This window comes from Heteronotia binoei, chromosome 1 (assembly GCF_032191835.1).
Source record: "Heteronotia binoei isolate CCM8104 ecotype False Entrance Well chromosome 1, APGP_CSIRO_Hbin_v1, whole genome shotgun sequence".
NCBI classification, from domain to species: domain Eukaryota; kingdom Metazoa; phylum Chordata; class Lepidosauria; order Squamata; family Gekkonidae; genus Heteronotia; species Heteronotia binoei.
The window spans coordinates 222,520,361-222,530,361 of NC_083223.1; the positions used below are offsets into that span (position 1 = coordinate 222,520,361).

The 10,001-nt window shown below is 42.0% G+C and overlaps 1 long non-coding RNA gene across 1 annotated transcript; it reads right to left on the bottom strand.

The window, feature by feature from the left end:
- Positions 1 to 5,514: 5,514 nt before the first annotated feature.
- LOC132578274 (uncharacterized) lies at positions 5,515 to 8,133 on the bottom strand. The gene is made up of 2 exons (XR_009555878.1): positions 7,711 to 8,133; positions 5,515 to 7,622 (listed from the first exon to the last, which is right to left on the bottom strand). It is a non-coding gene; the product is annotated as an uncharacterized LOC132578274 (long non-coding RNA).
- Between the last annotated feature and the right edge of the window lie 1,868 nt (positions 8,134 to 10,001).

Below are 10,001 nucleotides of genomic sequence, written 5' to 3' on the forward strand. Positions count from 1 at the left end.
CAAACAACACCCCAAACCGAGGTTCCCCGGCCTGCTCTGAGCAGCTTTTCGAGTTCGCCACGTCCTGCAGGCTATGGCGCCACCTAGGCGTGGAGGAAGGCAGCGAGCTACTGAGAAGTAGGAGTGCTGTGTTTTTCTGGAACTCTAGCCTTTCTTCAGGCTTATAGGGGGCAGCTGGTGTAGTAGTATTGCTTAAGCTTCGGCTGACTCAGTAGAGGATCTGCTTTGCTTGCTGAGGGTGACTTCCCAAATTCAATCTCTAATGTCTCCAGTTGAAAAGAGGATCAGGTAGCTGGTGATGTGGGAAAACTTGGAGTCCTGACTTACTGCTGCTGGTCAAAAGTAGATATTAACCACACAACACTGAGCGCTTAGTCCGTCATAATTCTGTATGACTTTGGTGTGAATTGGTCTGGGGATTACTTGAAAATTTGTTTAATTCGCCAATTGAGTGTAATTATATATTGAGGCTTGGCTTATTGGAGTGCAGCGGCTTTCCAGGATCTCAGGCAGAGGTCTTTCACATCACCTTTTAACTGGAGACACAGGAAATTGAACCTGAAATTTCTGCATGGCAAGCAGATGCTGCTCTACTACCAGCCACAGCCCCTCCTTCTGTTGTCCCACCACAGGCCAACAGCCTGATTACAAGCAAACAGCACCCTTTGATTACAGTGCAAGTTGCTCAAATGTTGACAGAAGAATGCTTGTTGAAAGGTACTGTGACTGAATAAAGGCAAGGAGCCTTTCTTCAGAGGTCTTCAGTTGATCACTGGACAACGGCAAAATCATTGGTTTGATGTTGACTAGCTGAAACCTGACCTGGATAGCCCAGGCTAGCCTGATCTTATCAGATCTCAGAAGTGAAGCAGGGTCAACCCTGGTTAGGGTTGCTAGCTCCGGGTTGAGAAATCCTTGAGATTTTGGATGTGCAGCCTGAGTGGGGGTGGGGTGGGGAGAGGAGAGGTTTGGTATGGGAAAGACTTCAGAGTCCACCTTCCATGGTGGCCATTTTCTCAAGGTTAACTGATCTCTGTTTGCCTGGAGATCAGTTGTAATAGCGGGAGCCACCACTCTGAGGTTAGCCAACCAAAAGTGAGATATATGGGCAGAATTAATCCAATGGAAAGGGAACCACCCCCTCCCAAATAAGCCAAGCCTCAATATATAATTAAACTAAACTGGCGAATTAAACAAATTTTCTATATTATTGTTATTTTAATGTTATATTCCGCCCTCTCCACAAGCGGACTCAGGGCGGCTAACAGTCAAGTAATATATTCACACTGTCATACAGGACAAGCACTTATATATACAACCAATTTGTGCAAAGAAGGCAGCCCCTTTGTCCCTAGTCTTTCATGGCAGATATGGAATCTACATTTTTTTGTAATTCTCACATTAATCCTTTATTTTTTTCCCTCATTGCCTGGTATATTTGTCATATATTTACCAGGATAAGTACTCTGTCACTGATTTTGTACATTGGATGAACACTGCCCATATGTTGATAAAATTTTCTTGCAAGATGGACGGGGAACAATTACTTTTTGGGATACAGTAGTATACAGGACAACTGTTAACAACTTGGCTGTTTGTAGTTATAGAAAACCAGTAGATAAAAATACTTCACTATCAGTCCTGTCATCCTGCCCACTTAAAAAATAATATATCTTTTAGCCAACTCCTCAGTGAAAAGGAACTCCACACCTCTGGGTAATTTTTTTTAGGACATTGCCATTGTGTGTGATCAATTTAGGGATGGGGATATCCTGAAAGATTTACACGTTTGACCAGAACATGGGCTAATAGCACCAACAAGAAGGATCAACTTATTAATAAAAATTCACATAAATCCATCAGGTATTAGTGTGTTTTAAATATTCTTCCCTGTCTTATTCTATCATTGAAAGACATTGGCACCTAGTGCAGGATACCCCTGGCTGTCAATTACCTCCATGGGTACTCAGAGTATAAGGAATATTCTCATTAAATCTGACTATAGTAGCTCTTCGTTGAAATCCAATGGACCCATAGGGCACCATAAGTGCAGGGCATGTTTGACTTGCTCATTTTATCTACAGGTTAAAGGATTCGTCCATCCTAAAATGGGTTAAGTTTCCTTTAAGAGGCTATACTCTTAAAGAAGTAACATATGTTTTATTACTAAACATAATAGCTCTAAATAGGGTTGCCAAGTCCAATCCCAGAAATATCTGGGGACTTTGGGGGTGGAGCCAGGAGACTTTGGGGGTGGAGCCAGGAGACACTGGGGTGGAGCTAGGGGGGGAAACGGCGCCGGGGAGCGTGGCGAGCCGCCCCGTCTCGGAGCGGGTGACGGTGCTGTGCAGCTGCCGTCTCTTCTCTGCTCCCCGTGGCTGCTCCTCCGAGATGGGCTCAGGCTGAGCCCATCTCGGAGGAGCAACTGTGGTGGGGCGGGGGGGGGGTGGCAGTGGCGCGGTGGCCTCGCCCACTCCGCTCCGCCTCTGGGGTGGAATTGGAGGGGTGTGTGGAGGTGGGCTGGGGGCGTGGCAAGCCGCAAGTCCGGGTTCTAGAAGGCTCGCCATGCTCCCAGCCCACCTCCGCCCTCCCCTTCTCTGGTTTTGCCTGTGCTGCTGCCGCCTCTTGGCTGCTCCTCCGAGATGGGCTCAGCCTGGGCCCATCTCGGAGGAGCAGCTGCGGTGGGCAGGGAGGGGGCGGCAGTGGCGCAGCTCGCCATGCTCCTTGGCGCCGTTTCCCCCTCTCCCCCCGCTTTCAGTTTTTTGGGGAGCGGGGGAAGAGGGTGTAAATCCTGGGGTCCCCCGTCAGGGCGGGAGGGTTGGGAAGCCTAGCTCTAAACAATATATGTTTTAATCTACCCTTGTGGGCTGCTATATGTCAAGAGCACTGTTAGAGTGATTAAACCTAAGGTCCTGGAACACTACTTCTGGATAAAAAAACAAAATTATGGACGCTCCACTCGTGGATCACTTCAAAACAATCACTTCAAAGCTTCAACACCTTTTTAAATGACCAAACTAATTTATAGAATAGAGTTTATTGTGGAAAATTAATGGAATTTAAATATATACTCACAGATTGGATAGCATACACAAAAGATATGGAAATAAAAGTAGGTAGCGGGTAAGATGGGGGTGTGGGGTGAAAGGGTGATACTTTACCAGATATAGGAGAATGGACCAGCTTGAAGATGGGGAGGAAGGAGATGCCTGCAATGACCAGCGCTGCCTGCAGCAAAGTTTGGCCTCAGTCAAGGGTGGTTGCTTTCAGGCCCTAAGCAAAACACACACTGGGCATGTACCAAACTAGGTGTATATTTACCCAAAAATGTATCCTGAAGGTATGTTAATGTGAGTGAGCTAATATGATGACAGTGATGGGTTTAGGAGGTTCTAACAAAAGTAATGTTTGAGTTTAGGAGGTTCTAACAAAAGTAATGTTTGAGTTTTCCCAGGTGCTGGATAAAAAGGAGGGCATATCTTAATAGGTGTGATGAGGTTCTATAGGGTGACAGCTTGGGGGAATTGTACTAGATATTCCATAGTATAACAGATAGGGAATTGGCAGGAGTCGTTTTGTAGAAAAATAGCTGGTGGAGCTCATCCAGGGATTGTTATGCAGCTGCACCTACTATTCAATAGACAAGGTGGGAAGGAGGAAGTGGAACTCTCAGAAAGGTTCAGGAGCTGCGCTCCTGTGAACTCCTGCTGAATCCGAGGCCTGGGACTTGGTAATGTTAATTGGAAGGGTTGTGTCCATAAGAGAGATGATTGCTAGAGAAAGGAAATACTATTAGTGCCATAGTATAACAGGATTTCTGAGACAATATGCGCCTTTTTTGGCAATAGGTAGTCTCTCAACCCATTAGAAACCTTTGGATTATGACTGATGCCCATCCTTTGTTTCCCAGAGAAGGAAAGGAGCTTGGAAGGGGGGGGGGGGAAGCTGCATAGAGGAATGTTGTGAACCTGTTTCTCTCTCAGGTCCAGCTATGGCTCCTAGCAGACCCATCATTAATGCCAAGCCTTGTTTTTCTGAAGGCACTGCTGTGGAAGCCCATAGGTCTCTTTGGGTGTTGGGGTGTCTCTGTTCATGGGGAAAGACCACCCCAGGCTGGTGGCGGGCACCCTGGCAACAGACCTCCTGAAACATATAGACCTCAGCAGCTCCTGACAAGTGGTGGTGTGTTCCTAGACAACAACTAGGGTTTATTTATGCAATTTTAATCCTGACCTTCCCCACAAGTGGGGGATGATGTGGGGTTCCCCAGTCTGGGTTAGCAATTTCCTGGAGATTTTAACGCAGAACGCAGCGGCCAGGCTGTTATTAGGACTCTCGAAATGGGAGCATATACAGCCAGGACTGCGTGAACTGCACTGGCTGCCAGTTACATACCGGGTCCGATACAAAGTGCTGGTTATCACCTTTAAAGCCCTATATGGCCGAGGACCTGCCTACCTGAGGGACCGTCTCTCCCCATATGAGCCCCAAAGAGCACTGAGGTCAGCAGGGAAGAATACGCTGACTATCCCTGGGCCAAAGGAGGCAAAATTACAGAGTACACGGGCACGGGCCTTCTCTGTTATAGCCCCGTGCCTTTGGAATCAACTTCCGGAGGAGGTACGGGCCCTGCGGAATTTGGACCAATTCCGCAGGGCCTGTAAGACCATCCTTTTCAAGCAGGCTTTTGTAGACGTTGATAGGATGGCTGTTTAATCCACCAATGATTTATCTAGTGACCCCTGCCATAATATAAGTGTACAGAATAACATCAGGAAGATCACCGCCGTTTAAATAATGGAATGACCCAGGCATTCGAACTGGTTTTAGATTGTTGTTTTAAATTAATGTATAATTTCAATGTTTGTTTTAAATCACCTTATATTGCATATTTTATATTGTATAATTTTATTGAACTGTTGTTAGCCGCCCTGAGCCTGCCTAGGCGGGGAGGGCGGGATATAAATAAAAATTTATTATTATTATTATTATTATTATTATTATTTTGGGGTTGAGCCTGGGGACAGCCAGGCTTCGGACGGGGTGGGAGTTTAGCAGGGTATAATACCATACAATCCACCCCCAAATCAGCTATTTTCTCTAGACAGGTTTATCTCTGTAGCCAGGAGATCAGTTGTGATTCTAAGAAATCTCCAGGCCCAATGTAGAGGTTGTCAACTCTCACAATAACTCCGATGCGAACACCTAAATGTTTTCTTTTTTAACCTGACGTAGGCTTTGCTGACCAAGAGGGTTATGACACTGCAACACATTATAGCATACATCTGATGCTGGAAGTGAATGATGTTAAAATACTTTTCTACCTTTTCCAGAAGGTAGCCATAGTCTGTCTACTTTGAAGCATATCCCCGATTCATTTGGGGAGGTAGAGATTAGTAAAGTTAGCTAATATTAAGGCAGTTGATAATGTTTTTAAAGGTAACAAATTGATTACATGATAAATCTTACATATCTGTGGTCCCATATTCGGGGGGGGGGGGGAAGAATCACAAATTTTCCACAAGGAAAAGTCAGGTTTTATTTTTTTAAAATTCGCTTTAGAGAGGTTTGAATACAAATCTCAGCAAACCATGCACTGTTCACCGTCACATATTCTGTCAGACACAAACATACAAAAATCACACTACAATATTCTGAAGACAAACAAAAGGTCATTCTGATGTCACTTTTGGTGCCATGAACATAGGCCAGGATGGCTTTGGATTTTTTGGAAGTTCAACCATTTTAGCAACTCTAAAGAAGATACCCTTTTGATCTTTAATGTATTTTTCTTATAACAGAAAGAGCCCAGAGAATGAGAAATGCACTGACCATTCACCTACATTCAAACTCTCAAAGATTTTACCAAGCATTGTGGTTCTGCCACTCCTGTCTCATGTACCAGGAAAGTGTGCTATGAGCAATTCTCTTTGTATACATGACTTCCACTTTGTGTGAAATAAGAATACACATATTTTCCAGCCACAGTACTCAAAACTCATATTCAAGGGTACACAAGTTGCCACCTATTTCCTGAAAGAGGCTCTGTGCTTTCAAACAGCTGCATAACAATCAGAAATTCATCTGGTGCTACTATCATCCTGAGAAAAGTACACCTTTTGAACTCCCATCTACCATGCTGCTACTGAAGGCACAGAGCCAACGTAAGGAAAAAGGTGATATTTCCTGCTGCATGGAAAGTAACCTTTGTACAGTGGCCTTTCCTGTCCCCTTCCATTTTAATTTCTTCCATAAGTGCCATTGAAGCTTCAATCAGAACCCAGAATAAGTTGTAAGATGGTATAAAGGAGAAGTCAATCAGTGGAAACCATCTGAGGTAGAAGCAATGGCAACCACTGAATAAACATCATTTTCTTAAGTCAGTTCAATATTTCTAGGGCTTCATTGTAAAAAAGTACTTTCATTTTCAAAAGGGCATCAGCTTTGGGACTACTCTCTACATTTTAGTGTATAGCAGAAATGTTATATATATCCTTATTTTTTAAAAAAAAATTCCTTACCAAAGGAAGATTACACATAATGCTCAGAAAATATTCAAAGGCTGTCTCATTTCAAATCAAAGCAACACTGAGACCCCCCAACTCTCAAAACTAAATCACATCAGCAAAGACAGTAAGGAATATCAAATCTGACAGACTGAAAATGGTGGCATTGAATGTATAGATATCAGCTTATCAGTACTGCATGCTTCCTGTTTAGGTATTTTGATTTTTTAAAAATGGGCAACATGTCTCTGCACAAAACACTTTAAAAAAAGACTTCAAATCCTACATTTGATCATTCACAATCTCATTCTGTAATTAGGACTGTCTTTTTGTCACTATCTAGTATACAACACTTTCATCATTTCATGAAACAGATGTACATGATATCTGCATTGAGAATACGGGTATCTATGCCTTAGTACTTGAATTCATTCTATCTTTATTGCTTTGCAGGTCTGTTCAGTAGAAAATCAAATTTCTATAACTTGGTTGGATTTGACAAGACGATAAACTCCAGTATGTATCATTCTACCACATTAAAAGGATGCACAATCAATTTAGTGTAGAAAATATATACCCTAATATCAAAATGGGCATACACAAAATTGTCTTAAAATGGGGTATAGCCCTTTTTAACAACATATATTAACTGTATGTGCTATATTAGTGTTCCCAAACAAGGATTATCCACAGTTCCTTCTTACTACAAGAACAAAGCCTTCATAGTAATGGACAGAAATTGAAATTTGGTAAGGTAATAAGTTTGCAGCACTTTTCTGCTATTCTGCATTTATAAAATCTGCTTAGAGTAATCCAGTACCTCAGGTTTCACTTACTACCTTCTTTCATTCAAGTGTGCATGCTGCCAAGGATACCCAGGAACCTATTTAAGGGCCAGTAACACCTCCATCATCCAAATATCTATTATCTAGGTCTCTTACTTTCTAAATTAAAAACTTCCATCACCCACCCTTATGGGAGTACAACACTGTAATTATTCAAACACATTGATCTTTAAGCTATTTGCATCAATGAGGTTGTGCTATAATTTTACATCCAGTAATCCATACTACAATGGAACTTGACAGTTTTATTAACAAATTTGCATCTTACTTCCTCTGTATCTGAAGAAGTGTGCTTGCACACAAAATCTTATACATTGAATAAAATGTTGTTGGCCTTCGAGGTGCCACTGAACTCAAACTTTGTTCATCTAAATTACAGTTCACAGACATTTTGGGGGAGGGGGAAGAGAAATTAAAATTATGAATGGAACATATGCAGTGTCAGAAATGGGTTGGCAGGGCCAATGAAGTTAAATGAAAATCAAAAACACAGGATTTTTGGAGACATTTAATGCCACAGCATCAATTGACAGAATAAAGCAAAAGACATGAGAATGGATAAAGCCACCAAGGTACAGGCACCAGTCACTAAAAGAATGGGCTATCCAAAACAGTTGAATGACCACACCTGAAAAATCCATGTGTGGACATGTCCCAAGGCAATGGTTTTCAAACTGTGTTCTCAGGATTAGTGGGTTACTAAAAAGGTTCAATCAGGCTTCTCAATAAGATCAATTCTGCTGAGTAAGTTTCCCTGAATGACTGCTTGTCCAACAGACTGAACTTCCTCAGCAAAGTAAGTATTCTGTGTGCTGACCTTTCAGTCCATGCAGAATGGTAATGAGGCCCTATAAGTCTGACCAGCATCCTGTGTGAATTGAGTGTGTGCCCCATAACCCTCTGCAGCATAAGCAGTCCCACAGCAGTCTGCAGAATCAATATGGAAAATATTCTGCGAAAGCAGAATTTGAAAACCACTCTCAGAAGGTTGCTGGAAGAGAAGGAGGCCTATCACTTTATCTCTGGAGCCACAGACTGACCATCCTTCATCCAAGGAGGCAGTTATTGCCTCCATTACAAACTTGAGAAGGATATGAAATAGCCAGTAGTCTCATCAATAACCCAAGAGTTTCCAGCTGAGCAGAAAAAAAATCCTTCTTGGGCCACTCCTGTACTTTCACAATATTCCAATTTGCAGAAATATCAGCATGGTAAGCAAGCCGTTCAAAAGCAGGGGTTGTTAATTCTTAACGCCAGTAACCTGAAATATTTGCATTTAATCCCATCACAGACCTCAACAGTTGGGCCTAGTTGTTTACTACACTGTAGGTGAACCAAAGCTCTTATAGTCATAAAACGTCAAATGCATGCTTCTCTAGGTATGTTTGCTGCGATAGCCAAAGTTCTAGAGGCAGTTCAATTCTGCACAATGTGGCAAGGTAAGCATCACTTAATATTCACCTACCATGGACAAATCCAGAAGCTGCCATGCCTGACAAGTCAAATTTCTGTGACTATTAGTATCAGTGCAAAATTATGCAGGTATGTTCAATGCACATTCAAGGAAGCTAACCAAAAGTCTGAAAACTACATAATAGGGATCTGTTTGGTTTTTCCTGCATGCAAGCCATTCCCCATCACCACTGTTGGTAGCTACTGTCATATACTTAGTTATAAATCCTAACAGGTTCAGTGGTGCTTACTCCTAAGCAGGTGTGCACAGGAATGAAGCCTTAAAACGCAACCCTAAGCATGTTTACTCAGAAGCAAATCTCAGCCAGTACAATTGGACTTTCTCCGTAGGGAGTGGGTTTAGGATTAAAGCCCTAAAATCATAGACATTATCTGATTTCAGAACAGCAAGAAAAAGTTCTGACATTGACCAGCATGACGAGAACTCTTAATGGGTGGGCTTCTAAGGCCCCCACAGAATCTCCAAAGAAAGGGTCCCCTACAAAAGCTGTTCAGTCTTTTAGTTATTCCATTTATTATACCAAGCTTGTACTGCATTCTAAAAGAAAAGTCAAATATCTCTTAAGTATTTTAGCATTCAATTTGCATTACATTTAGAAATGGCCTTAATAGTTTAGACTTTTATAGAATGCCTACCAGGATTTTAAACTAGTAGCAAATATCTGCAACCCTTATTCTGATTTCCTGAATATTAAGCATAAGGTTGTGATTCTGAACACCTGCATATGAAATAAGTCCCATGGAAAGTTGACAGTATGTATTTCTAAATTAATATGAAGTGGATCAGATTATGTTCACATTACATGCCTTGATTCTACTGAAAATTCTTCAGACAGCACAAATGCAACACAGAATATACATGATGTCTAACTTACTGAGTATACCCCTTAGGTTCCTTCAGGATCAAAAATAAATTACAGCATATTCTGAACCAGTCTTTTCACGTCTAATGTTTATCCAGAGCCTTTTAAAAGAGACATTGTCAACTTATTTGTTACCATAAACTGCATTTTAAAATAACTGTTATTCACAGTGGGAATGACAGTTAATAATTCATGGAAATGTTTCAGAAAGTTAACAGCAATGATGCTATCCTACCTATACCTGTCAAAAATGGGTTACACTCTGAAACACCCTAGTAAAATCTTAATTTTAATCCCAATAGACAAAGTTGCTG